The sequence below is a fragment of the Jaculus jaculus genome, chromosome 5, assembly GCF_020740685.1.
Source record: "Jaculus jaculus isolate mJacJac1 chromosome 5, mJacJac1.mat.Y.cur, whole genome shotgun sequence".
Taxonomy (NCBI): Eukaryota; Metazoa; Chordata; class Mammalia; order Rodentia; family Dipodidae; genus Jaculus; species Jaculus jaculus.
Window position 1 is genome coordinate 92,806,167 of NC_059106.1, and position 26,176 is coordinate 92,832,342.

A 26,176-nucleotide genomic window follows, 5' to 3' on the forward strand; every position below is an offset into this window, starting at 1 on the left:
AACAGTAACAGAGACTGAACAACTTGTAAAAATAATCTCACTGTTCTGAAGGTTAGGAAGTCCAATATGAGGGTAGTAGAATCTTGTAAGGGCTACTTGCTACATTATATCATGGTAGAAGGATCATAGGATGGGGGAACTTGCAATTTTCTAACAAGCCTACTTCTGAGCTTCCAGAATTAGTACACTCATGGTGGTAGAGCTCTCATTGCCTATGGCTCTCATTAGGCTCTGCTTCCTAATACTGTTATAGCAGGGATAACATTTACAAAACATGTCTTTGGGAAACAAATTTAAATCATAGCCAGGGCAGATGTGAGCTCAGAACCCAGATTTTATGACTATCAGTTAGGGGGTCTTCTGAATTACTATCACTTGCAACTTTATGTTGGCCAACAGTATGTAATGTTACAATCCCCTCCATTCTGCAATGTTACCAATTGACCTTTGTGGTGTATTATCAGCACATAATTAATCAGAGGATACTACCATGTCTCATAGACTGTATAAGTCCATTGCTTCTGTAAATAAAACTTTATTGACACATATACATACCTACTCACTTTTTGCTTTTACACTATAGAGTTGAGTGATTACATCAGACACTATATAACCCTCAGATTAAAATAGTTAATATCTGGTCATTTATAGAAATAGTTTTCCAGCTCAGGAATAAATTCATGGAGTAAAAGTAAATGAAAAAATGAACCTGATTTATACATTCTAAGTAGGCATTTATTCATTATAAATCATAACTGAACATGAATGAGATCTGGGTGCAGACCCAAGTCAGAATTTCATCTTGGCTACTTGGCTAGATTATCTTGAATAATTTGTTATTGCTTTTCTGATTCTGTTCGAAATGTATCACTTTATATGGCTTCTGTAAGAGTTCTAAGACATAAGAAATATAAATCAGTTATGATGAGGTTTGATCACACATGACAGAAAATACAAAATGAAAGTGTCTTCAAAAGGGCAACAGTGTCTTCCATGCAAAGGCCTGGAATGGACACTTGAGTATTGGCCTGGTCTGGTGTGCATGACATTAGGAAACCAAATCCCTTTTTCTTGTCATTTTGCCCCATATGGTTTTTATTCTTGAGCTTCTTTCATGGACTGGAATGACTGCTGGAGCTCCAGCCACTATGCTGTTGTTATTGATAATATTCCAATAAGAGGAAAAAACTAAAAAAGTTAAATACACATAATCCTACAAACAGAGCTGCTCATACAGACCAGGAAGCAAAATCACCCTAATTCATGTAAAGCCAAGAGAAGATTCACTCTCCATTCTCCTACCATAGCCCATTAGACTACAAATGCATTTAAGTTGTTGTTTTTGGGATACAGTGAGGAAGATGTGGAAGCAACATTTTATATGTATTAAGCATTCAACATTTTGCAAAGTATTTTTATACTTGTTACCTCATTTCATTGTGTTGTAGAAAGGTAAGATGATATTGTTCCTTTTGTTCATGATCCACATGGTGCTAACTTACAGATGCCAGAACCTACAGCCAGTTCTTTGGATAGGTTTTGGAAGTTTATGGTGATGATTCATGATGTAGAAGAAAATGACTCCAAACCAAGCTCCAGCAGGGATGCAGTGCAGAGGCACTGGGCTAGTCATGAGATGTCAGCATCAATGAGCCAGGGTCCTTACTTGTAACACCGTCCTTAGAAGAGACAGTTGCCCCCTTCCTGGAAGACTGAGTTTCCTGAGACACCACCTAGAAACCTGTCAAGCTGTCAATTCAGCCCCCATCCAGAACTTAGAAGATGCTCCAGTCTGGCTTTGTAGGTGGCCTTCTCAAGCCCCCTCCTATATCCTTGGAAAAGAGCTCTTAAGAAACTCTTAATAAGGCACTTCTGCCTTCTCTTAACTTCTGGGCTTCCACATTTCTTGGAATCCTGCTCATGCCTATTGGGTGTAAACTCTGTTTTCCATCTAAGTTTTATCTATAATAAAAATCTCTAAATTCCATCCTCTGGTCTGTGATTTTAATTCTTTAACCTCATAAGACAAAAATCTGGATACACCCTAAAATTCCTATATCATATTGATGTATTAACAAGAAACTCCAATTCCTATATAAATAGCAGTCTTTTTCTCAATTTTTATTAACGTCTTTCATGATTATAAAAAAATATCTCATGGTAATAGACTCCCTCCCCCCCACTTTCTCCTTTGAAATTCCATTCTCCATCATATCCCCTCCCCATCTTAATCAGTCTCTCTTTTATTTTGATGTCATGATCTTTTCCTTCTCTTATGATGGTCTTGTGTAGGTAGTGTGAGGCAGGGTGAGGTTATGTATATGGGTTGAGTTGTGAGAGTAGCAGCCAGTCATGGGGGGAGAGAGGGCAACGCTGGATATTCCATACAAAGTTTCTAATTGATAATAATAATAATAGAAGTGAACTAAAAACTTTGGTACTGAAGAGACAGCTCAGTGGTAAAACATTTGTTGAGCAAGCAAACCAAAAAAGTGAATTCCCCCTCTCAAAGCATTAAGGACAAGACCAGGCACAAAATAAGCATCCAGCAATGGTGTGCATAGGGTTAATATTATGATGATGATTATGATGAACAGCCTACAACAGTGGCAGTGCTCAGCAAGTGTCCGAGGTGCACCTACAGGAAACACCAGCTATCTTGGGCTGCAAACCCAGAGATGGTGCTTTACAGACAGCCCCTGGCTGAAAAGACACAGCTCCCTTTGGCGCCTTTAAAATCGAGGGCTCGAGGGAGGAGACACGCGAGACTGGCTGTTTACAGAAGCTGACCCGCCGTTTCAAAGGACCAATCAGGACGCGCCTTACAAGCGCCCGGCAGGGGCGGCGCGCGGGCGGCGCGCGGGCTGCGCCGTGACGCGGGCCCTGAGCGCGGCTCCTCACCGCCCGAGGCCCCTAGCTTGAGCGTAGTTTCACGTTGGACAAGTAAGTGACCCAGCCGCCTCTCAGCACCACGCGGGCTCCCGGGGCTTGCGGCAACGCGCCCAGCAGGAAGCCCCTCCAGTCGCGCGGGCTGGGTCTTCCCTCAGTGTTTCCTCCTCCTCAGCCCAGCAGGCCACTGGCTGCCTGCCTTGTGTAGATAGGTTAGGTGTCCAGCCACACTAGGGAGGGCCCAGCTGCCCTGCAGGTGCCTGGTGCCCAAGGGCAGCCCTGTCTGACCGCTGTTCAGTTAACTCAGTTCTTTCTTTTTCTCCTCCCCATCCCCGCATACTGCACCCCCCCCCCCCACCCCCGCAGGACCTCAGCTACACCAAAAGTGATTAAAGCAGATGCCTTGCTTTGTTCCAAATCTTGGGGGAAGGTATCGGTTTTCTTCATCATTAAGTTTCTTGCATTATGTTAGCTTTGTACATGTATATACACCCCCTGTGGAAGTCCTTTAGCGAGTTCAGTAAGTTTTATTCCTACTTTGCAGTTTTTTTTTAATTTTAATACAAATAAATAGCAGATGTTCTATTTTGTCATCTGCCTTTTTGTTAACAAAATCATATTGACTACAAAAGCCATTGGGTGAATTACATCCATTGACTTTCTTTTTAATGTTATACTTGAATTCCTGAGATAAATTCCATTTGGTCAGGACTTCTCCTTTTGATATGTGTTAGACTCCGTTTGCTGAGGTATTAAGAATTTTAACATCTTTGTTAATAATGGATATTGATTTGTAGTTTCTTTTCTTATGTGTGTCCAGGTTATGGTTTGTGGCTAATTTGGCCTCATAGGACAAATCAGAAAGGGTTGGTTTTTTTTTTTTTTTTTTTCTTTTTTGGTCTTCATTGGGTTATGAAGGATTTGAAGTAAAATTTGTATTTTTTTTTCAAGATTTTAGTAGGACTTATCAGTGAAGCCATCTGGGCCTCAAATTATGGTTGTGTGTGAGAACAGTGCCAAATGCAAAGTCATTTGATTTAAAACATATGGGGCTTGTATTAGTCAGATCTCCTATTGCTTTGAGAAAACCCCAAGAAAAACAAAGGAGGAAAAATTACTTTATTTTGGTTCATAGTTTCAGTCCTTGAGGTAGGAGCAGCTCAACTCATAGTAGCCAGGAAGCAGAGAGAGAAAAATGCTGCCATTAATGGGTTCTCTCTTCCATCACATCTTGGCTCCCAGCCTGTGGGACTACACTATCTGCGTTCCAGGTGGGTCTTCCTTGCTTTAGTTAATCCTCACCAGAAACACCCTTACAAATACACCCAGCTTATGCTGTACTAATCTAGATATCTCCAATCAAGTTGATATTTCAAGATGAATAACCACAGGACTCTTCCAATGATGTTGTTGAGGCACAACAAATAAAAAGTCTGTATACAGTCAAGGAATATGACATATTTTTGGTTATTTTTTAAAGTAGGGTCTTATTGTAGCACCAGGCTGACCTGGAGCTCATTCTTACTCCTAGGCTGGCCTTGAACTCACAGCAATTTTCCTACCTCTGCCTCCTGAGTGCTGGAATTAAAGGCATGTGCCACCACTTATTTTAATCCATGAATTCATTTAAAAAAATTACCCTTATTAAGCTGTTATATTTTCTGTAATGAAAAATACTCAAGTTCTCTATAGGAAAATTTCAAGTATATAATAAATGGGTAATTCATCACCATGTTTTTCAGTCAGTCTCCAGATATTATCTGTCTTATACTGGAAAGTTCATATCTTTTTGCAAATATCTCATTTCTCCCACACCCAAGCCCTTAGTAACCACCATTCTATATTCTGCTTTAATGAACTGGACTTTTTTAGGTTCCACATGGAAGTGATATTGTGCAGTTCTATTGCCCTTTGTATCTAGGATGTTGGTTCCAGGGCTCCTGTATTTACCTAAACCCAGAGGATGCATATAACTTTTGCATATCCTCATGTCTAATTTAAATTATCTCTACATTGCTTATAAGACCTAATGCAAAGCAAATACTATGTAAATGGGTGTCATACTATATTGTTTAGGGGATAATGAACAAAAGGTATACATATTCAATACAAATGCATTTTTCTTAATATTTTTGAGGTGTCTGGTTGACTCTCTAGATGTGGAGGGCTGACTACATTTAATTTCTCATGTGTTTGGCTTTCACTTAGCACAGTGTCCTCCAGGTTCATCTCTGTACATGTAGGATTTACTTTAAAGAACTTGTTGATAATCTGCTATATATATGTACCATATTATACATTCACCTACCTGTGAATATTTAAAGTGTTTTTTTTTTTGTATTTTGACTGTTATGCAAAATAATGGTATGCTCTTTGAATAATGTCTATTCAGGTCCTTCACCTTTCGTTGTAATTGTTTTGCTTTTTAGTTGTATGAGTTCTTTAATAATTTGAATTTTACCCCTTTATTAGATGTGTAGTCTGCAATTATTTTTAGGTTGGCTTTTCATTTTGTTCATTGTTTCTTTTGCTAGATAGAAATGTTTAAAATGATGTAATCTCATTATTTATTTTTTGTAGTTATTGCCTGTTTTTTTGGTGTCTTACACAAAACTATCACTGCCAATGCCAGTGTTCAGGCTCCTTTTGCCAGTTTTTATTTCTAGGAGCCTTGTGTTTCAGGACTTAGTGTGCTGTTTTAATCCATTTTGAGTTAATTTTGTGTATGGAGTAAGAGTAGCTTCATTCTTTTGCATACAGGAATTATCTAATTTCCAGCACCATTTTTTCATTTATTTTCCAACTTAAAATTTTTAAAAATACTTTATTTTTTATTTAATATGTAGGGAGAAAAAGAGAAAAGAGAGAGAGAGAGAGAGAGAGAGAAGAAAGGGTGAACCAGGTCCTCTGGCCACTGGAAACGAATTCTAGATGTCTGTGCCACCATGTGCATCTGGCCTATGTGTGTTCTGGGCAACTGAACCTGGGTCCTTGGGCTTCTCAAGCAAGTACCTTAACCACTAAGCCATATCTCCAGCCATATTGTTTAAAATTTTTTTTATTAATAACTTCCATATATATAAACGATATATCATGATCATAATCCCTTCCCACCACCTTCCCTTTCTCAGCACCGTTTATTGAAGACAGACTCCTTTCCCATTGTGAATTTTTTGGTACCACTGTTGAAGATTGGTGAGCCATATGTGTGGCTTATTTCAGGCCTGTATTGTTTTTATTTTTTTTTTAATATTTATTTACTTGATAGAGATAGAGAATATGGGTATACCAAATTCTCTAGCTATTGCAAATGAACTCCAAATGCATGCTTTACCTTGTACATCTGGCTTACATAAGCAGTGGAAAATTGAACCTGGGTCCTTAGGCTTCACAGGCAAGCACCTTAACCACTAAGCAATCTCTTCAGCCCTATATTCTGTTTTTCTACTGGTAGTTGTATCTGTCTTATGCCACTGTCTTTGTGATTATTACAGCTTTGTGATATAATATGAAATTAGAGGTGTGATGCTTCCATCTTTTTGCAAAAGTGATTGAGCTGTTTTGTACCTTTTGTGTATCGTTATCAATTTTAGGATTGTCTTTTCTATTTCTGTGGAAAATTCCATAGGTATTTTGATAAAAATTTCATTGAAACTGCATGTACATTATTTGGGGGCAGTGTGAGCATTTTAGCAATACTACCAAAAACTGTTTCAACTAGTAAGTTCAGTAAAACTCCAACATACAAAATCAGCATAGAAGACTGGAGAGATGGTTCAGTGGTTAAAGGTAGTAGTTTGTGAACTTGGGATATCTTCCCATTTATTTGTTTTTTAGTTAATTTGACCAAACTTTCATAGCTTTCAGTATGCAGATCTGTCACCATCTTGGTGAAATTTATTGTCAACTATTTTATTAATTATTTTTGATACTCTTGTGTGGTGGTTTGAATGGGAAATGTCTCCTATTGCTTCATGTGTTTGTGATTAAACCCCATAATCAATCCCTAGATGATGGTAGTTTGGAAGGTGGAGCCTTGCTGGAGTAAGTGTATCACTGGGGTACACCTTGGGGTTTATTAGACTAGCCCACTGTGTGTTCAGAGCTTACTCATTCTTCTTGATAACTCTCAACTGATATGACAAGATGTGATTCTTAGCCTCTCGTCTGCCATGCTTTCTCTTATTGGAGAGAACTTCACTTTATTACTATAAGCTGAAATAAACCCTTTTCTCCTATCAACTGCTTTTGCTTAGGTGCTTCATCCCAGCAACAGGAAGATAACCACAACATACTGTAACTGAGATTGTTCTCATAATTTCCTATTAGGATATTTTCTTGCTAATGAACAGAAATACAGCTCATTTTAATGTTGATTTTCATAAAAAACATTTTATTTTAATTAAATTTATAAGCAGAAAGAGAGAAATGGAGGGAGAGAGAGAGAATATGTGTGCACTAGGACCTTTTGCCATGTCAAATGAACTCCAGATGCATCTGTCACTTTGTGTATTTGACTTGATGTGGGTACTAGGGATCTGAACCTGAGCTAGCAGGCTTTGCAAGCAAGTACCTTTAACCACTGAACCATATCTCCAGTCTTCTATGCTGATTTTGTATATTGGAGTTTTACTGAACTTATTAGTTGTAACAGTTTTTGGTAACAATATTTAGGAATTTTTTAAATGTATGTAATGATGTCATCTAAACTCCTGATTTTCTCCACTTTTAATTTGGGTGAATTTTATTTACTTGAATATTAGCTCTCACTACGACTTTCAGACTTTGCAGAATAGTAATGGCAGGATTACGAAGCCTTGTCTTCCTCATCTTAACAAGCTTTCAGTTTTTCACCATTGAGTATGATATTGGCTGGCGGCTTGTCACATATGGCCTTCAATACCTTGAGGTACATTTCTTCTAGATCTCAGTTGTTGCACATTTTTATCATGAAAATTTGTCAAATTTTGTCATATGCTTTATGTTACATGTATTGAAGCATTCATAGGATCTTTATCCTTAATTGATTAATGTGTTATATCACACTTATCAGTCAGGATATGTTGAACTATTCTTGCATAATAACAATGATTACCCACTTGGTCATGGTGAATGACAAGTTAAATGTACTATTGACTTTAGATTATGAGTATTTAAACTGATATTTGTGTCTGTTTATCATGGATTTTGGCATGTAACTTTCTTATAATGTCTTTGTCTGGCTTTGGTCTTGGGTAATGTTGTCCCTAAAAAAGTGAACTTGGAAATGTTCCCTCCTCTCACTTTCTGGGAATTTGAGAAGGAATGGTATTAACTGTTCTTAAATGTTTGGTAGAATTCATTAGTGACATCATCAGGTTCTGAACTTTCCTTTAATCAAGGAATTTTGAGAATTTATTCAAGCAGACTCATTTTTTGATCTGCTCAAATTTTCTGTTCCTCCATGACTCAGTGTTGGTAGAATATATCCTTCTAGGAAATGTGCCATTTATTGTTGGCTGTCTAATTTGTTGGGATGGCATTGTTCATATTAGATTCTTAGGCTTCTTTGTATTTCTGTGCTGTTATTAGTCATGCCATCTTTCATATCTGATTTTATTTTATCTCTTTTATCTTTAGTATAATGCAAGATTATCAATTTTATTTATTCTTTCAAAAAATTACTTCTTAGTTTCATTAGTCTTATCTATTATTTTGTTTATCTCTGTATCATTTATTTCTATTTCGATCTTTGTTATTTTCTTCCTGCTGTTAAGTTTAGACTTCCTTTCTTTTGCTAGTTCTTTGAAATGTAAAATCAGGTTGTTTATATGAGGTTTTTTCTTAATTTTGATATTTGTCATTATAATCTCTCTCAGAACTGTTTTACTGCTTCCTATAAGGTTTTGTGTATGTAATTTTATTTTGGCTTGAAGACATTTCTTGCTTTCCCTTATGATTATGTTTTGTTCAGTGTGTGTAATTTCTACACAATTGTAAATTTTCCAACTTTCTCCATTATTCATTTCTGGTTTTGTATTACTATGGTTGAAAAGAAATCTGATAATGATGTTAGTTTTTTAAAACTTTTTATTGATAACTTCCGTAAGTATAGGCAATAAACCATGCTAATTCTCTTCCAGCAACCCCATTTCCTCTTTCAAATCTACCCTCCTTTCTTTCTAATTAGTCTCTCTTCTATTTTGATGTCATTTTATCTCTCCTGTTGTAAAGGTCCTATGTAGGTAGTATTGGGAATGGTGAGGTCATGAATATCAAGGCTGTTTTGTGTCTGAAAGACAGCATTGTAAGCAGTTCTACCCTTCCTTTGACTCTTACATTCTTTCTGCCGCCTCTTGCACAATGGTTCAAGAACCTAGGAGGGTGTAATAGAGATGTTTTAATGCTGAACCCTCTACTGTCACTTCTTGTTCTATGGTGATTTGAGTCACACTAGTGGTCACTAACATCTGAAAAGTGAAGATTCTCTAAGCAAAAGTAAGAATAGCATAATTCATGTTTTTTGCCAGAAAATATTGGTCATTACTCCCCTGGGTCTTATAACTTCCCCACCTGTAGGCGTTTGTTTAGGTTTTCAGTACTAGGCATGCATTCCTTACCATGGAGTTGGCCTCCAGTCCAATCAGAGAGTAGTTGGTTTCCCTATAACAGACATTCCACTATTGTACCACTTGGCACATTTGGTCTGGCTGCCCCGCCATAAGGCCTGTAGGCATCACTGTTGATGATTTCTCTTTCCCAAAAGGCTGAATGTATCAGAGCCCTTTCTAGCATTCTGACAGCTAGTCAACAGGAAAAAGGTTTCCAGCTCAGCCCTAGCTTGATTTCTTAGTGACCTGCAGCCCAAGCATCTGAAGTCTTCAGCAATAGGGTCTTACCATCTAGTTCTGGTGGGAAGCCACGAGCCTCAGCAGTTTTTTGGAATGTTTTGGAGGCATCAGGAGCCTCCCAGGCCAGCAACTCACTGGAAGGTATTCCACCCCTGACACTGAAGCTTTTCTTATAACAATCTATGGCTTCTGGGTGTATCATTATAAAGTTTGCTAACACTTATTTTGTGGTTTAATACATATGACCTATCCTGGAGATAGATTTCCTATATCCTCTTGAATTGACTCCTTTGCCCCTATACAATGCCCTCCTTGTTTCTGTTGTCTGATAAAAGCATAACCACTCCTATTCATTGTTTTGGTTTAATTGAATGGAATATATTTTTTCCTTCACTTCCAACCTACATATGTTCTTAAAGTAAAGGTGAAGGGGATCTCTTCTAGGCAGCATATGGTTTGATTTTATTATTATTTTTAAATTTTTATTATTTATTTACTTAGAGAGCGAGAGAGAGAGAGAGAGAGAGAGAGAGAGAGAGAGAGAGATCTGAGAATGGGTGCACCAGGGCCTCTGGCCACTGCACATGAATTCCAGATACACCACCATGGGCATCTGGCTAATGTGGGTTCTGAGTAGTGAAAACTGGACCCTTAAGGTTCACAGGCAAGTGCCTTAACCACTAAGCCATAGTTCTAGCCCTTATTATTATTATTTTTAATACAACCAATTGTTTTTTACTTTTTTCTCTCTCTCTCTCTTTTTTTTTTTTAGAAGGTAGGGTCTCACTCTAGTCCAGGCTGACCTGGAATTCACTATGTAGACTCAGGAGTGGCCTTGAACTTATAGTGATCCTCCTACCTCTGCCTCCCAAGTGCTGGGATTAAAGACGTGCACCACCATGCCCTGCTTGTTCTTTCTCTCTTGATTTGATAATTTAGTTAACTTACATATAAAGTAATTATTGATAGCTAAATGTGCTTTTGCTGTTTTCTTTATTTTCTGGTTTAAAATTTATTTATTTGTTTATTTGAGTGTCTCATAGTTCTAGGGGGTCACAATCCATCATGGTGCATGGAAGCTGAACAGGGGGTAGCTGGTCACACTGTATCCACAGTCAGTGAAGCCGAAAAAAGAGTGAACAGGAAGTAGGACTGACCTATAAAACCTCAATTTCATCTCCAATGACCAGCTACTGCCAGTAAGTTTCTACTTCCTAAAGAATTCACAGTCTTCTCAAACACCATGTTAAGTATGGACCAAGTGTTCAGACACATGAGCTTATGCCTGACAGTTCACATTCGAACCACAGAATTTAATATGGGTTTTCTATAGAACATCGTATTGTTACAACAGCAAATCTTATTTATTATCTTCAATCATATTTGAAGTCTACACATTCACTTCTCTGATTGTATTTTGATATAACCACTTAATTAATATTTTATATGTCCATTACTAATTTATAGTTATCTTAAAATAACCATTATACTGAATTTAAAATGACTTACATGCCATATTATAGTATTAGAGTATTGAATTTGACTATATGTAACTTATTCCTGTTGAGTTTTATACTTCGATATCTTCATATTACTCCTTAGCATCCTTTTCATGTCATCTTAAAGATTCTGTTTAACTTTTCTTGCATGAAAGATCTGATGGTGATAAATTGTTTTCCTTTCCTTTTTGTTTACCTTTTGTTCATATCTAAGGGACATCTTTTCTAGATGTATTTTCATTTCACACTTTGAATATATCATTCTGCTATCTCCTCACCTGAACTTTCTGCTGAGAAATATGTTAATATTCTAATGGAGGTTGTTTTGTGTCTCTTTTCTTTTGGTACTTTTAAATTTTTCTTTGTTTTTGGTGTTTAACAATGTGATTGTGTATTTAATTGTATATCCTCATTGGGTTGAATATGCATGAGGTAGACATGTTCCTCCCAATAGTTGGGAAGCTTCTAGCCATTGTTTTGCTAAAGAATCATTCTCTTCCCCAATTTATTCTCCCTTTGAAACTACCATGCTCTATTATATTATTTATCTTAATGATGACCCTTAAATCACAAATGTCTCTTCTTTTTTTTCATTCTCTTTTTCTATAGCTGTATAATTGAAAATGGTCTACCTTCACAGATTATTTGCACATTAGTTCTTTGATCAACACAGCTATTAATGCTTTTAATTACATGTTCATTTAATTTGTTGTATCTTTCAGCTCCAAAATTTCTGTTTTATTTTTTACATTTATTTCTCTTTGTTGAACTTTTCTTTGTGTGTTGGTTCTTTGACTTAACATATTGTCTATCTGTGTTCTTCCATATATTACTAAATTCCATTAAATCAGTTTTCAAGTAGTTGTCTAGAAATTCATATATCTTCATTTCTTTGGAATGGGTTACTGGGATATCATTCTTTCTTTTGTGCTGTCCTGTTCCTTTGGTTTATGTTTAGGGGTGAACACTACTTCTCTACTTGTTGCATCATAGCCTTCACATTTAAGGTCATCTCCATTTCTCGTTACTAATTAACTTTTGGAAACAAACACCTTTGCCAGTTAGCTTGCTAAAGATTTTGAGATGCTTGGTTCTTTTCTTTTTTTAATTATTGACAACTTCCATAATTGTAAACAATATCACATGGTAATTCCCTCCCTCCCCCAATCATCCCCTTTGAAACTCCACTCTCCATCATGCCCCTTCCTCCCTCTCAATCAATTTCTCTCTTATTTTGATGTCAGCATCTTTTCCTCCTATTATGATGGTCCTGTGTAGGTAGTGCCAGGCACTGTGAGGAGAAGTGACAGACGAGTGCTCAGAAAGAATGTAAGAGCTTGGCTATTTTCTGTGGAAGTGCTTAGTCCTCTTTTTTGTTCCCCCTTGGGGAGGGGATATCTAAGATTGTGTCTCCTATCATAACCCTGCCTGAGGACATTGTTCTGGCATACTAATTTTGTATGCCTTCTCCCTACCTGTAACATGAAGCGACCCTGGGTACTTATGAGCTGTCTAAAGACTCATGTTGACTGTTCATGGGGCTGATGTGTGCTGAGTGTTAGGAGCATTTCTGAGCCACATGGAGAGGTTTGCAGCAACTCATGAATAATCCTTCTGACATAGGAGTCTGTACAGAAGTTATAGCCTTTGTAGTGATTCCAGCCTTGGTTACCCTGAATTCTCACCTCTGTTCCTTTTCCAAGCTTCTCGGCTGTCTGATACCCTCAGTATTCTTTGGAGATTAGAAGGAGCATCCAGTGGGAGTAGCCAACTGCTCACCAACAGTGCTCTGCTTTACCTTCTCCTGGGGAAGTGTCATGGGTTGAGGGGTTCTTTCTTGGCACTGAGATTCTTTGTTGGCACTGAGCTGTGGGGACTAGGAAAACTTTTTCTTTTACTTTCCCTCATTAATATATTCATTCTGAGATGTTTTCTCAAATTGTATACCTGATCTTCTTTTCTGGGATGCTGAATTTAGACAAAGCCTCATCCATGTGCAGCTGTCAAAGCCAGTGTGCAGTGTAAAGGTGGCAGTGAAACATTCTGATACCTGTTGGTACCATTCCCTTTAGAGTCTTCTTGAGTGAGGATTGACAGTCTGTGCCCCCAGGGATTGGCACAAACTGCCTAATTTCTCAAATTTATTAACATGACATTGTACAATGCATTTTTGATTGCCTAATGTTGGTAATAATGTTTATTTTAACTTTATTTTCTTGATCATCATGAACAAAAATATATAAATTTTGTCTGTCTTCTCAAAGAATTGGCTTTGCTTACATTTAATTTCTCTATAAAAGTTTTCTTTATTTAAAAAACTACTGATATTTGTCATTTCTTCTTTTCTGCTGTTTTGCAATTCCGGTTATTCTTTTCCAGTTTCCTCAGGGGAAAGCTGAGCTTGAGACTTTTATTTTATGATATTGGTATTTGATGCTATAAATTTCTATAAGTGGCTTCAAATATCTTTAAATTATTTGGTGGTTACCAAGAAGCATGTTGATTAATGTCCAGATATTCAAGAATTTTACATATGCTTTTATATTGTTGATTCTTTTGTGGCCCCAGAAATTATTTGTATGTCTTGAATCCTTTAATTTTTTTGAGAGTTATTTTATGAGGTACTTAAATTATATTTTAAGTATCTGGCTAGACTGTGTATCCTCCTCTGACTAGCAAAGTACTATTTACCTGTTAAGTAGGATATGTTGATAGACTAACATTGTGTATAATCTCAGCCCCTTTTCTGTCTCTGTCAGTCAATGAGGACTTGCTCTTTATCGGCTTTTTCTGTATGCATTCTGATACTCATTATTAAGTACACATGTTGAACTGTGTGGTCCTATTCGTGAATCATTCCCTTTATAGTTTCACAATTTCTAGCAGCATTCTTTGCACTGAAATCTACATGGTCATTTTCCTGGTATTATTTCTGCTTTAAAGCCTGCTTAATTTGATGTTTGCTTAACTACTTTGGCTTTTTTTTTTCATATTATAACTTGGTGTGTCACTTTCTTGCTTTGACTTTTGACATATTCATACCCATATATTGAAATTAGATCTCTTTTTAAAGAATTATATTATTTATTAGAGAAAGAGATGGATAGAGAGAGAGAGAGAGAGAAAAAAAAAAAGGCACACAAGAGTTTTTTGCCACTGCAAACAAACTCCAGATGCATGTGTCACTTGGTGCATCTGGCTTTTGGTAGGTGCTGTTGAATCAAACCTGGGCTTTCAGGCTTAGGAAGCAAATGTCTTTAACCATTGAGCAACCTCTCCAGCCCCTGAAATTAGATTTTTATTGGCAGTATTTAATTAGTATGAATATATCAATGCTGGATAATCTCTTTAATTGAGGTGACATTTATTTGATATAACTAATAATTTCAAATTACCACTTTGCTGTTTTCTTCCATTTGTTTTATGTATTACTTGCTCCTTTTTTCTCTTTTTCTTCCTTCTCAGTTTCTTCTCATGTGTATACTGGAAGTCTTTTCTTTCTCATGCTCTGCCTTCAGATTTTTAGCCTTTTTTAATTTCTGTGGACTCTACATGCAGGGAGACGGCTGAGCATGACAGTGTGCAAACAATTCCTAGGCACTCAGTTTGAGTAACTGTAAGAGTTATAGCTTTTGCTTTCTCATTTTTATGTAAGCATTGTAGTTCTCAGACACATTTATTTTCTCTTTTGGAAGGAATATGGCTCCTATTACTCTAACTTGGCTGGAAGTAGAAGCTGTCAACTATAGTTTTTGAAGAAAATATAAAGAAGGGTCTATTTGAGGCCATGAAGAAGGGCTTTTTAGGTACCTAGACACCAGTAGTAATGGGGAACTTTTACCACACCAGGGCTTAAGGTAAAAGAAGTATGTCAGAAGGGAATATAAGATTCCCTCAAATTGGTATATTTTCCAGTGAAGGAACTGTGTAGAAGTTGAGGGTAGCCTGAATACTTGGAGCTCTGAGCAGTAGTAGGTTTGTTATATTCTTGAACATAAAGGAGCAAGAATGGTTATCATTCTCAGTGTAATAGGAAAAAAAGGACAAACAGTGTGTTTGGGGGAGATGAGGGTTTGATGTGTGAAAGAAAATTTTATTTCCTACCTAGAATAGATGTACTTTACCCCAGAGGCCCTGTCACTCCCTTTTCATCTGAGGCTATTTTGGAAGTCCTTACTAACAGGGATAATTCAGTGAAGCAGAGTTTCTAGATAAGATGCTTATATAGACATTTGTCTGGGCTGCATGCAGGAAGGATTGGGAAGGAAGAGAGCTTCTTTGGGATGAATTTGTTACCAATACCTTGGTCATTCAGATCTGGGGCTGAGCTGTTTTGAAACCTGTTGTAAGCAAAGCTGAGAGCTGAGTTGCTTGTATTCTGCTAACTAGCTGTGTGAGAGAGGTTAAGAAAGGAGATAGGTACTCATTCAAAATAGGTGGTGAAGGTCAAGAAGGACAAGTGTATAAATGGGACTTTAGAATTATGTGGCTACTTTGATGTAACAATAAGGCTGGGATTTAAAAAAAAATACCTTGTGACATTGAATGGAAAGAACATGTGATCAGAATCCTTTCCTGATCACTATTTATGACCTTGGACAGGTAACCTAACTGCTAAGAAATGTTGTGTTCTATCTTTAAGTTATGACCCCCACCAGCATTTGCAGACAGGACCAGTAGGGCAGAAGCTAAGTCATTAGTATTATTGTCTGGCACAAAATGAATGCTGAAAATAAATGGAAGTTGGAGTAAAAATGTATGTCACTATAAGAACATTTCAGTACATATGAGTGTACTTACTGATAAAACACAGAAAATACTACTTTCTAGTGAATAGCTCTTAAAGGAAGAGCTGAGGAGGCTCTTCTTTCCATTCAGTGACAGTTTGCAAAAGTACCCTGGGCTTCCTTTTTCTTCTCTGACCAAGAACTTGTCTTTTAAATTATTTTTAAAATTAACATACAAAATAATGGCCTTCACTATGGCATTTTCATGCATGAATATCATTGTATTTTGCTCATATCCCTCTTAACCTGTAAAGACGATTTTTGGTGTTAGTGTGTGTTACTAGGTTGGCTGGGCCATTGACTCTGATGATGTTGTACCCAGGGAGCTGCCAGCATGGGAGAGGAAAAGAGAAGACTCTATTCATTTACCATGTGTAGCCCAGCTTACTTCCCCTCTGAATTATGCCACAGGGGAATTAGGTGATGCAAGATCTTTTTAGTTAAATATGTAAAGTTCCTCATACAACATTCCCCTCTCTTTTAGAAAAAAAAGCACGGAATGGGGGAAGAGTTATAAGATCTGCAAATGAACAGTGGGCTGAGAGACTTACCTTAGTGCACTTGAAGGGAGAGTACACATAAAGGGACACAAAAGCCTGTTTGGGTGAGCATATGGAAATAAAATTAGGATGAGAGGATAGGAACCATACAAAACTTAGTTGGTCCCAGTACATCTTGCCATAACAGATGCTCCTTGTGAAAATTCCAATAGTCAGCGAGAGTAAGTTCAATGGCCTCCAAACCCCCACTCCATCTCTTTCCCTTGAAGGTATAAAGGCATAAAGCAGGGATCGTCCAGAAGTCTTACAAGTTCACTCTTTTACACAAGTGGCTCATAAACTTGATCACCTGTGGATTATCTGGAGGCCTTTTAAAGCACAGGCACTGGGCCGCTGGAGCTGGACTAGAACCTGAGAATTCATATGTTTCACCCTTTCCTGGTGTTACTGATGCTGTTCTTCTGAGACCAGACCTTGAGAATCACTGAGACTCTAACCACCTCTCTGCTGCACCATATTTTTGTGACAGGGTTACACTGTGTAGTCTGGGCTGGCTTCAAGCTCATGAGTCTCCTATTTTAGCCTTTTGAATGCTGGGATTATAGGCGTGTGCCACCAAAACTCCTTAGGGTTTTATTCTTTTAAAAACTGCAAATGGGGCCGGGCGTGGTGGCGCACGCCTTTAATCCCAGCACTCGGGAGGCAGAGGTAGGAGGATCGCCGTGAGTTCGAGGCCACCCTGAGACAACATAGTGAATTCCAAGTCAGCCTGAGCCAGAGTGAGACCCTACCTTGAAAAACCAAAAAAAAAAAAAAAAAAAAAAAAAAAAAGCAAATGGGGTCATAGTGTATCATTTAAGAACTTGTTAATCATTTGTTCATGTTAATCCGTGTTTTGAGACAGGATCTCATTTGGTATGTGAGGTTGGCTTGGAACTCTGTGTAGCTCAGTGTAGCCTTCAACTTTTAACGGTCTTCCTGCTTAGTTTCTTAATAGCTTGGATTCTAGGTGTGAGTTAATAATGCATGATTAGTATGTTCCTTTAGCTTTTTCTCATTCTTTGTAACAACTGATGTATGATGTATCAATTTTAATAATTTCAGTCTTAATAGACGTTTAGTTTATTTTCTTCATTTTTATAAGTGTGCTGTTACATTTATAAAACGTATTGTGGTAGACATTTGAACCAATACAGTATTGATTCTTCGAAAGTTAATCTCTTTGGTAAGGGTAGATTTTAAAACTGCCAGATACTGTTAAATTATTCAACAAAAGAGTTGCTTTCCCACTAAAAGCATGCTTGTCCACATTCTGGTCAAAAGTGGGTATCAATAAAATTTCCATTTTTGCTAATTTGTTAAAATTATATCTCAATATTATTTTGATGGACATTTTCCATACTAGTTGTGATGCTGAAGATTCATATATATTCATTGTAGCTTTTCCTGTGAACTACCTGTCTGTGTTCTATAGGTTGTAAGAAGAGGGCATAGTAAGTTTAAAGGCATCACGCCGTCTTGTAAAGCATGAGCAGTGTTGTATGTGAGAGATTAAGGTTGTGGTGGTGGGTAGTGTCTAGGGTAGAAAAGTAGTCAGGGTCTAGTTTGAGAGACAGGCAGTATTGGTAGTCTTTGTGCTTATAAATTAGCCCATGATAATCCTGAAGGGGCAATGCTTATAGAGTAGAGAATGTCTTAGTTTATCAAATTGAATGTTCAATTTTCAAATAACTGATTCTTTAGACCTTTCACCTTTGGTCCTAAAGCCACTCAGTCATATTGTATGAGCAAATAAATAAAAAAATCGGCCACAAAACCCAGCCAGCTTGGACTTTGCATTGTGCCCAAGGGAGGAGTTTTGCTCTATCCTGTGCACAGTGGTCTCTCTGGCTTTTCCTGACACTGTCCTCAGCCCTGTCTGAGTGCACCAACATCTGATAGCATCATTAAGGTTAGTGGGTTCTTCTATTGTTTTAATATGAGTGATTTTCTGAGAAAAGCTGTGGATTTCAGCCATAATGTTAATGATTATGGCATTACTTTGAAGGACTGGTTAGTTCTATAGAAAGTCATTTCTTGTTTAATTATGGTAGCAAATTCACAGTAGCCTCTTGGAGGGGAAAGTGATGGGAGAGATCACATATAGATTGGAGCTATTAAAATTCACAGAGGGTTAAATTTTCTTTTCCATAAAAAGAATTGTACATAAAAATAAATCACCAAGTCTGCATATAATTTTTCTCTTACAGGCATAACTTTGTAAAGATCAGGGATTAAAACAACATTGTACCAATTCAAACATTTTCCACTTCCAGACATGGGAATGGGAGTTTGCGAATCCAAGTCAGTGCTTTTAGTGAACTTGAGGCGTAGTTGGGTTTGGCTGAGCCTGTCAGAAGATGTGTGGATATTCACCCAGTGAATATCACCTGTGGAAGTGGGCCCTCTGCCATGGAGGGGGACAGTCGCAAAGAGGAGTGTGGTATACACAGAAGTCCTTCTAGGACACTCCAAAAGAAGAGAGTATTTGTTGTCTTTTTATTTTAATTGGTGTTCTACTGTTTTATACATTAATAATCTCTACAATCTACTAACTCCCTAACTCCCTCTATCACCACATTGTACTATCTTTTCTTGTCTGTAAGTTCAAGGAAGTAGAATTAGTTGCAAAACAAGGTGGTATTTACTAACTGGAGCCTAGAGAAGACATTTCTAATGATTGCCTAAAAAGGCCAATCAGGATAAATGGCCTGAAAGCTTATTCGTAGTGTCCTCAGGAAGAAGGAAGCTGGGTTATTATGGGAAGTTTCTATTAACCCAAGAATTCCATTCTGGCTGAGACAGACTTGAATATGAACATGGACTCTTCTATTGTAGAATTTGAGATCTTCATCAGGAGATTAATCCTAAGTATTTTAGCTTCCTCTGTGTATGGAAGAAGCAGTATATTCAGTAGTGTGTGTTATACACTTAGGTTGTCCTTACCCCTAAGAAATTAAACACAGTATATTTAAAAATGTTATTTTATATATATAGCTGTTTATACTCCTTTATTCCCTTACTTCTTTTACCATTACCATAGGGTCCCTTCTCAGGAAGGTTATAGTATTTACTGTGGGGTCATGAAAACCTTAGTCCCTGTGAAATAGTAGGAGACCATACCTCAACATATTCCTACCCACTCTGTGGCTCATACAATCTTCCTGCCTTCTCTTCCACAATGTTCCCTGAGCTATGGCAAGCTTGCTGGCACTGTAATTTCATGTTGTTCTCTCTATAACCTCTAAGTTTCTTTGATGGGTTTTAATTAATCACTATGTCTGTTATTATTACCCTGAAGCTAGTTGTCACGTTATCAGTCAGAGCAGTATTCATGTTGCTGCTTCCTCTGCAATTTCTCCTGGGTCCCAGCATATGTGGTAGAGGTGGCATGTTTTGTTGGTGGGAAGTGGGCTATTTTCTCGTCTTATTGGTGGGTCTTGGTTCTCCTCTGTTTTCTCTGCCATCTGTAAAATAAATTCTAGGCTAGGTGTGGTGGAGCACACCTTTAATCTCAGCACTTGGGAGGCAGAGGTAGGAAGATTGCCATGAATTTGAGGCTGCCTGAGACCAGCCTGAGGCTAGCCAGGGCTCAAGTGAGACCCTACCTCAAAACACAAAAACAAAAACAAAATCTAAACCAAGATTGAGAGCAGCTTGGGTTAAAAAGGGTATGTAAAGTAATTTTTAAAAAAAATTTTATTTATTTATTTGAGAGCGACAGACACAGAGAGAAAGACAGACAGAGGGAGAGAGAGAGAATGGGCGCGCCAGGGCTTCCAGCCTCTGCAAACGAACTCCAGACTCGTGCGCCCCCTTGTGCATCTGGCTAACGTGGGACCTGGGGAACCAAGCCTCGAACCGGGATCCTTAGGCTTCACAGGCAAGCGCTTAACCGCTAAGCCATCTCTTCAGCCCCAAAATGCTTTTTAATACATACCTTATGCATGCTAGTGACTGGTGCCTATATATAGAAAGGATTCGTAAAGTTATTTGAGAGACTTTTTGGTGTGCAAGCCCACTATTCTTCTCCAGAGATCCATCAAACATAATATTTTAATTAATTGCATTTAGGATAGGACATTCATTTCCCTTTGTACAAGGAAGGTCAAAGGAAGGAGATATAAGCAAGTAAGGAGTTGCTTTATCAGAAGACAAGTATGACACAGAATGGTGGCAGAGAGGAGGAGAAGGTGGGGAGAAGGAAAGAGAAAAAGACAAAGTTTTATAGAACAGGACATGGGAGATTCAGTTTCATTTGCTCCAGGGATGCTTGTTAGGAGCTTGTATTGTCTTCTGATGAGGGGGTTTTCACTCATGATTTCCTTTGGAACTGTTCTATGCATTTGGCTACAACCATTGTTGGATTTTGTGCTTTCTTTGTGGCCACTGTTTTGCCACTGTCTATGTGGATCTAGGAAGGTAGTGGTTTGGCCTGCTATCCAAGACTGGGTTACCATCTAGGCCTGGCTCAGTTTCAGTTCATGTGGTTGTTACTTTTTAAAATTTTATTTTTACTATTGACAACTTTCATAATTATAGACAATAAAACATGATAATTCCCTCTCCCCTTTGTAACTCTACTCTCCATCATATCCTTTCCCCCTCACAATCAGTCTCTCTTTTTATTTTGATGGCTTCATCTTTTCCTCCTATTATAATGGTCTCATGTAAGTAGGGCAAGGCATTACAAGGTCATGGATATACAGATCATTTTGTGCCTGGAAGAGTGCATTGTAAGAAGTCCTATCCTTCCTTTGGCTCTTACATTCTCTCTACCACCTCTTCTGCAATAGACTATGAGCCTTGGAAGGTGTGATAGAGATATTTCAGTGCTGAGCACTCCTTTGTCACTTCTTTTCAGCACTGTATTGCCTTCTGAGTCATCCCAGAGGTCATTGCCATCTGAAAAGAGAAGATTTTGTAACAAAAAGTGAGAGTAGCATTAATAATAAAAGTGCTTACTGGGCAGTTTGGTGAGCATAATATATGCATTTAGCTAGACACCAGTAGGCACTACACCCCTAGGGCTCATGACTTCCCCATCACAGATTTTCAGTTTTAGGCATGTATTCTTTCTTGTGGAATGAGCCTCTAGTCCAAGTAGAGATCATTTGGTTTCCCCCATAACAGACATGCCACTGTTGCACCTGTTGGCTCATTTGGCCTGGCTGGCCCAACTTAAGGTTTGCAGCATTCACTGTTGTTTATCTCCACTGCTAACTTCTCTCTTTCTCTTTCTCTCTCTCTCTCTGATACACACACACACACACACACACACACACACACACACACACACACACGGAAGTGCATGCAGCAGTTTTTTTCCAGCTTTCTGTCAGCTGGTCTACAAGGAGGAGGTTTTCAGCTCAGCTCCAGTAAGATTTTTCAGTGACCTCACAGCCCAAGCATGTATTGTCTGCCGCAGTAGGGTCTTATCACTTATTCCTGGGGGTAAACAAGAGCCTTGGAAATGACCTGTCATGTTTTGGGGGCATCAAGGACCTCCCTGGGCAACAACTCACTGGAAGGTATCTCATCCCTCACACTGGGAATTTTCTAGTAACAATCTATCCTTCTGGATGTGCTATTTTACAGAAAAGTGGGTTTCATATGATTTATTCATACCCTGTTAGATTTTGATTAACCCTTCTCCCCCAACCCTTCCTTTACTTAATTGGTTGACACTTTATAAGACCAGCATGGGGTTTTGATGTTTCTGAAGTTTGGAATTCAACTTTGAACTTAAAAGACCAGGCAGCTTATATACAGTTTATTCATTTAATACTTCCAATTACCTTGTGTATTGCTTTTAAAGTGGGTTTAGTATAGAGGATAAAGGTCCTCAGAAAAGTTTAGCATCATTCTGTGGAGAAAGGCTTAGTGAGATAGGATACTTGACTTTTATAATGATGGATGGCCAGGGTTCTGGGGCAACATGAAACCACTTTGATGCTTTATGCAATTTGCTGGACAGATTAGGTTTTGCTTGAAGTACATGAACTAGAAACTCAAAGCATTACTATTTTATTTTATTTTTTTGTTTGTTTTCTTATTTTTAAACTTTTTTGACAACTTCCATACACAATGTGACATGAACTTAATCCCCTCCCACCACCACTCTCTCTATTTTCCTTCCCAATTCCCCCTCACTGAATCCTTTCTTCTTTCCAACTAGTGTCTGTTCTATTTGAATGTCATCATTTTTCCCCCTCCTACTATGCAGGTGTTCTGTAGGTAGTGTCAGCCACTGTGAGGTAATGAATACCATGGCCACCTCGCAAAGCACTCTTACCTTTATTTTGGCTCTTAAAATCTGTCTATGACTTCTGCCACAGTAGTCCCTGAGCCTTGGAGGGTATACTAGAGATATCTTACTTAGTGCCAAACATACCACTGTCATTTCTTCTCAGCACATTGGTAAGTTTTGAGTCTCCCTGTTGGTCATTGCCATCTGAAAAGAGAAGCTTCTTTAACCAAAAGTGAGACTAGCATTAATATATTGTCATAAACCTAAGTATTTAGAGGATAGTTTAATGGGTATAATATATCCATTAAGCCAGACAACAGTAGTAGTTTTCCCCTTAGGGCTTATGATGATCCTAGCTTTTGGTTAGGTTTTCAGTTCCAGGCAGGAATTCTGTCTCATGGAGCAGGACTCAAGTCTAATAAGACAGTTTTCCCCATAACATGCATGCTACCATTGCACCTGTTGGTGTATTTGACCTGACTGTACAGCTATAAAGCTTGCAGGATTTATGGCTGGTTAAGACTGTTGATGACTTTCTCCCCCAACAGGCTGCATAGCTCTTTCCAGCAGCTGGACAGTCATCAACAAGAGAAGAGGCTTTCAACTCAGCTCTAGCTTCACCAATTTCGCAGTGACCTGCAGTCCAAACTTTGTAGCCTTTAGCCACCAGGTTTTACCATCTAATTATGGTGGGAAAACAAGAACCTTGGTACTATTTGATTTCCAAAATTTATATCTTTATACTTTTCTGAGTTTGTTTGGGCTACTGTAATAAAATAGCACAACTGGATAGGATATAACAAAAATTTACGCACAGTTCTGGATTTTGAGAACCCTATAGTCAAGGAACTGTCTTCTGGCTTCTGGGTTGTAGTCTGCTGACTCCCTCACATGGTAAGAGGTCTTCTGGGCCTCTTATATAAGGATCCTAACCTCCCTCCACCCACAGTGGCTCTGGCTATATAACTATGCAAAGACTTTGCAAAGGATACAGACATTCAAACCAAAGCAACATAAGACTCTCCACTTTAAAGGGAGATCATACATCTTATAGTAAGAACACCTGTTGTGTGAAATTCTTTCCTTGGAGAGATCTGAACACCTCTTTACTCCAAATAGGGCACAGTGGTGGTTTGAATCAGCTGTCCTCTACAAACCTCCATGCTTTGGCTTTGTGTGCTTATTTCCCAGCTGGTGGCAATTCGGGAATTGGAGCCTTGCTAGGGGGGAGTGGGCTTATAGGTGCTATAGACAGCTTCCCTTTGCCTCTGTTTGACCCAGTCTCCTGCTGCTGTGGTTCACCTGTTGTTAACCAGGTGGTGTTCAGCCTGTGCTCATGCCACATTTCCCCTGCCATCATGGAACTTCCCCTTGAGTGTGTACATCAAAGTAGACCCTTTCCTCTCACAAGCTGCTTTTGGTTGGGTGCTTTTGCCAGCAATGTGATTAGAACTGCAACAGGTACACATAGACTAAAGGAAAACTGTATCAAAATCCAGTATTGATGAACCAATAAGTCTACTGGGGTTATTTACAGAGCAAGTTGAGGCGACTCAAAGTCAGATGCAATATAGAATAGTTCACCACTCATGGGAGCTGTATGCTCTGCTCAGTTTGCAGACAGCTCAGCTGGTCAGTTGTTGACTGATTTTAAAACCTTGGGGACTGGATCCTGTGACCTTGTAAATTTTAGCTCTTACAGGCTTACTTACCTCCCAAGCCTCCCATGTCTCCCTCCTCCCTCTAGAAGGGAGTGCTTCAGTCAAAGGAAATTGCCACACAAAAACTTAGAAGATAAATGTTCAGAGAATGTTCTGTCCTGAGGTTCTAGTGTACAGAGTCCAGATGAATCCCAACACCACTCTGAGCAGCTAGGCTCCTGTGTTTCCTGCTTTAGGATTTACATCATTTTTCCTGTTGTGTCTTCAAATACCACTGATTTTTCTTACTCAAAAGGAATTTCCCTTTTAAATGTCTCTCTGTGCCCATTCCTTCTTATAAGCTTCACAGTAGCCATTTGGAGAAGGGTATACAAGATATATGAATCTTATCTTACACTTTGGAAGAGAGAAATCCTTGAAGGGACTTCCCCAAGCTAAGTCAGGATGAGATTTATCAGGTTATGGGGAAAATTGCCTTTGTTTCATCCAGATGAAGTACAAATTAGTTCATTCAACTCCTTGATGAGTACCTCCTGTGTACTGAATGTGTTGTGTACACACTGGGGATACAGATGGCCAAGACAGGACCAGCCATGTTCTCCTGTCAAATTGCCTTCACCGCTTTGCAGGAGGAATTCTATGCTCCTTGTTGGAGCTAATTTGGAGAACCCCTGATCTCAGAAAAATATGTGTGTGATGATTGGTGCTTTCTCACCATTTTTCATGTCTGCAGTTTCTTCATAGTATGATAGACTTGAGGATCTGCATGCTATGAATCCCACAGGTGAGACCCTGTTATTCAGTGTTGGTGACAGTGAGTACTTCAGGTGTGACAAAAGATTTTGCTCATTTTTGTTTGTTTAATATTTGGATTTTTATCTGGTCTCAGAAATGACATTTTCATTATTTGTTCTTCTTTTACATTATGGTTTATTTTTCTGGGCAAGAAGAGTTTGGTAGATACTATTTGTGGCTTAAATTCTTATATCTTCTTTACCCTCCTTCCTTTTTCCCCCTCCCATTTTCCCCTTTCTCCTATCTCCTTGTGGTCATTTGTTATTTGTAAATGTGGGGCATCATTGATGAATAAAAGTGTGTCCTAGCCCCTTAGGCACTTGACTAGGTAAAGACCAGTTCTTGAGTCTCAATAACTGCAAGGGGATGGTTTTCTGCTTTGTTCCCTTCCTTTCATTTGATATAACAAAACATGCTGGTCACCCCAGAACTGATTCAGACAATGTTCATTCTGTTTCATGGTTTACACTATGCAGTGTGTATGCATGGATGAAAGCTATCTTTTTGTTGCTATAAGCACTACAGATTTAGAAATGTAGATTGCATTTGGGATATTTCTTTTGAGTCACTATTGGCAATATGGCAGCGTTTAAAAATCTCTCCTGTGGCCTACCAAGCTGAATATGAGGAGGGGCAACCGGAGGTAGCCTTTCCCTTTAAGAGGGAAATAGTGGCCTACAGAAAACCATTTATTATTGCTCATGTATCTAAGACCATGGGAGATTTGTGTAAAGTAGTGGTTAATCCTTTCCTTTAAGGATACTGAAGTGGACAGGCTCAGTCATTGCCTATCTTCATCTTCCCAGTTTTACCAAATTCTGATTAGAATATTATCAAATAAAAAATTAGGACTGGAGACATGGCTTATCAGTTAAGGCACTTGCCTGCAAAGCCAAAGGACCTTGGTTCGATTCCCCAGTACCCAC

General features: G+C 38.4%; 1 protein-coding gene across 8 annotated transcripts in view; it reads left to right on the forward strand.

The window, feature by feature from the left end:
- The first annotated feature begins 2,869 nt into the window (after nucleotides 1–2,869).
- Fggy (FGGY carbohydrate kinase domain containing) overlaps nucleotides 2,870–26,176 on the forward strand; it is a 492,311-nt gene continuing 469,004 nt past the window's right edge. For 3 of the 8 annotated variants that reach the window (XM_045151274.1, XM_045151282.1, XM_045151283.1), the window contains exons 1-2: nucleotides 2,894–2,943; nucleotides 4,132–4,160. The gene's annotated coding sequence lies outside the window, so the exon portion shown is untranslated. Of the gene's footprint in view, nucleotides 2,944–3,619; nucleotides 3,639–4,131; nucleotides 4,161–18,345; nucleotides 18,457–26,176 lie in introns of those variants that run through there. The other 5 variants (XM_045151279.1, XM_045151276.1, XM_045151280.1 and 2 more) reach the window with 5 other exon arrangements.